The following is a 4,265-nucleotide window of genomic DNA, read 5'->3' as shown; positions in this document are numbered from 1 at the left end:
AGGAAAAAAAACCGAGTTAAAATTCATGAAATAACTCGAAAATTTAATGGAAGGAAAAAAACCGAGTTATAAATTTGAGTGTGACGTCATAATTTTCTGAAAATGACGTCATAACTCGGGTTTTCCGTAACTCGGAAAAATAACTCGGGAAAAATAACTCGGGTTTTCCGGGTCTCATTATGTGATGCTCCACGATATAATCCTGTATAATGACAATGATCTCGAACTTTTCGATTTTCTGGATCATCAAACGGCTTCAAACAAATGTGACAGTTTTCTGCCGCTCCATACTCTCTCTTTAACACGTCTGTCAACTCTATCATAGGTAGCTGAGGATAAAGCTCATATAACCGCTCTACTTCCTTCTCAACATAATCCCCAAACTCTTCAACACAATTTTTTCCTCGATAAACATTTGTTGGATCAGGAACTTCCCCATAAGCAAACTTACTATGCACACACCAACCCGACGGAATATGAGTATTAAACTTTTCTGTATACGAACCTTTTCGCTCCATTTTCATTTGTTCCATCTTTCCCTTATATCTTTCATCTAATGGCTTCAAAATACTTTCAAAGTCTGCATATAACATAAATGGTACCTTAAATTGACATTGACCATCGTGAAATTTCAACCACTTTTCTTTTTCCGATGGCATCTTAACTTTAACTTCACCATAACTTGAACAATACCCATAATGCTTATCTCTTGCTGACTCTGTACGAAAACCGTTCAAACAGTTTACACAATAGTGGTACGCTTCTTTGTGTTTACTATTCGTCAATCCTAACAGCCTAGATAAATTTTTCACCGCCGTAAAATGTCTTTTTTCTCCCTCAACAATCATCAATAAATTGACCTGCTTGCTACACTTACTATTAAAATTAGACCTACGCGCAATATTTATACTCTTCTGATTAACAAACATTACGTTTACTGCGATCTCAGGATTATTCTTTTCAAACTTGCTAATCTTCCTATAATCCGTCGGAAAATCCAACCCCTCCCAATTATATCGCTCTACATAAGGCTCTAATTTTGCAATACGCTCGGGATGAACATCAATTTCCTCATGATGCAAAGCTGCTATCATAGCCCATTTAAAACACTCTTCATCCTTGTTTTTAGGATTTATAACCGCCTTCTTTGATGCTATCCAATCTGGCAATTCAATATGTGAACCGCCTCGAGTCAGCTCCAATTGATGAAAATCAATATCTAAATGCATAATATAATCAAGAGTAAAACCGCTCTTAGGTAACGCAGGATGCTCAGTTTGAGTCTTAATATAAGCAAACATACTCTGTAAAATCTCTTCTACATTACTACCTTGAAACACCTCTGTCATCTTACTGTTAAATACCTTATCCACTTTGATCTCATGAGCGTTTTTAGTTTGTTTATATTTTTGCTTATCATCCTCGCTCCAACCTTCCATATCTTCATCATCTAACCTCATAATTTGCTCTTCTTTCTTCCACATTATCCATATATGCATCTGAACTTTGGCTGCAACCAACACTTCCACTTGCTCTTCAATAAGCTTTTGAATTTTAGGCTTCACAAGAGCTATATAACTATCAACATCTGTTTTTTCTTGTCCGCTTATCCTAAAACTCTTATATGCACCGTTCATCGCTTTCTTATGTTCTACAGGCATCAGACTTTTAACATCTTCATTTTCATATTCTTTTTCAGCCTCTTCTTCAACTTCTTTGTCTTTTTACCTTTTCCTACTACAGCGCTTCTACCTTTTTCATACAAACTCATAACACTATTTTTTACCTTTGAAAAAGCTTTGGGTACATAGTTTATTAGCCAGTCGTACCACTCATTTAGCTTGCTCTTCACAACTGACCTATTTTTCATCATCTCCTGCTGCTCAAAAATATCTGTGCTTTCAGGTTTAGGTAACAATGTAACTTCACGAAGTGATTTCTTTTGACCAGGTCTTCTTGGAGGTCTTACTGGAGCTTCTAATAAAGAAACAAGCTCTCCCTTTCTAAGTTTGTGATATCCTCTTAAACCACGCTCTTTAGCAATGGCTCTTAATTCTTTAATCGTTTGATTGTTCATATTTATTATAGACTTTTTAGAATTTGAAAAATTCTTTAAAGTGGTCGTAACTGAGACAGACATTTTTATTATAGATTCAACCTCCAACTAACAACTTTTCCAGGGAATTTCCCTTTTTCGATTTTTTTTTTGACCACTTTACAAATTTTCAAATCATCAAAATATTCAACAAAATTTGAAAGTTCATTCCTTTCAAATTTTCAACAACTTTTTTTGACTGTCTAAGTTTACGAATGCGTCGTGTGGATTTTTACCGCCTCCACGCATACCAGATCGGGAGCCTAGCGCTAAGTCCCCCGAAGACTAAAATTCAGATCGAGGAATTGTCGCTCTTATACTCATTAGCCACATACTTTTCAAATTTCTAATCAACAAAAAATATTCGATCGCGTGTAGATATTAGAGCAACATATAGAGATTTAAAAACCACGTCTCGCGAACTATTGGTACCCCATGCGTCAAACGCATGCCTATCTAAGAACCAAAATCTACAGGATGATAAGCGGATCATTTTTGTCGCGCGGGCATAAGTGTCGATGACGTCATTGAATGGGAATTTCCCTTTTACTCACTTTCTGTACGGGAATTTCCCTTTTACTCACTTTCTGTATGTTCGTTCGTGTGCGCGTGTGTGTAAGTGTCCTAGAAACCGAGGGTCCTCTTTAGTTAATTGAGAGCGTGATTTTATCGCTATTTTTTAGGATAATTTCACCCTTTTACTCATTTTCTGTATGTGCGTTTGTGTGCGTTCGCGTGCGCGTGTGCGCGACTGTCCCAGAATCCCCCAACATATATCTCTAAGCTTATCTGAAATCTACTTTACATCGAGCCTTGATGAAACAATTTTATATGAACAACGAGGCTCAAAATCGCTAAAAAGATAAGATCAATTTACGAGCAATGGTTGTTTAATTCTTAAGAACTAATAACTGAAGGGCATATCACCATCTATAAAGAGTTATTAATTTGATTCTTATAGAGTATATGCTTATAAGAAAAAAACCTTATCAGGGAAAGCTTCGTCGGGGAAAAGTGACGAAATTTTGGCTAAAGTGACGAATATTCTTCCCCGACGAAAATTTTCCCCGATAAGATAAATATGTTGATATTGCACGCCATCCCTTGATTACTTGGTAAGAACTTATTACCGAAGGCTATCTATATCACCTTCTATCGAGAGTTATTGATTTGATTCTCATAAAGTATATACTTATAAGAAAAATAGATATGTTCATATTGCGTACCATTCCTTGTTTACTTTTTAAGGACTAATTACTGAGCGGTATATCACTGTCTATCAAGAGTTATCGATTTGATTCTTATAAAGTATATGCTTAGATAAAAAATAAATATGCTCACATTGTCTGCCATCTCTTGATTACTTTGTAAGAACTAATTAGGCTACAATGCCGGACAAAAGGTTGTAGACAAATGAAATTTCAGTGAAAAATGATGAGAAATAGAGCAAAATGACTCTTCAATGTGTCTGAAAGGGGATGGAAGTTAAGAAAAACACTTTTGAAGTCGTTGCATTGCTTTTGAATTGCTTTTGAGGGAACCACAAGCAAAAAATCAGCGTTTTGATACTGGTGTAAGCCAGTTAATCAAGCCCTTGTGGTTTGCCCTTGCGGTTAGACTGCAGTGGGTGACTTTCAAAGACTTTGAACAGCTTTGAATGGGTTTGGAAAGCACCCAGAGCCTCTTGGGAACTTGTTTTTGATCGATATTGAAGTATTTTGCAAATATTGCAGAAGTCTACAAACCTTTTGTCCAGCATTGTCTGAGAATTCTGAGACTCAGTGTATTTTCCAGCTCAAATTTTTGGGAATATCAATGGCAGTTTCAGATTGAAATTGTCTCTATTGTAGTTGAGGATCATTCCTGAGTCTCAAAATTTATTTTTGCTGATTCAGCATTTTCTATTGCTCCACATTTGAGTCTATTTGGGGGGGGGGGGTGTCAATACTTCTGAAAATGGCTGATTTTTTGATTTTTTTGGTATAATTCCTGCTGTGATGGTCGAAATAATTAGAAATTTCTTCTGGTTGTTCGATTTGAGATACTTTGATGGAAAATTGCCACTTCAGAGAAGACCCCTGTTCAATTTTTTCTTAAAAATTCAGACAATGCCGGACAAAAGGTTGTAGACAAATGAAATTTCAGTGAAAAATGATGAGAAATAGAGCAA

This window comes from Clytia hemisphaerica, unplaced genomic scaffold, assembly GCF_902728285.1.
Source record: "Clytia hemisphaerica strain Z4C2 unplaced genomic scaffold, Clytia hemisphaerica genome assembly, whole genome shotgun sequence".
In the NCBI taxonomy this organism is placed as follows: Eukaryota; Metazoa; Cnidaria; class Hydrozoa; order Leptothecata; family Clytiidae; genus Clytia; species Clytia hemisphaerica.
Note: the sequence above shows the minus strand (reverse complement) of the source record.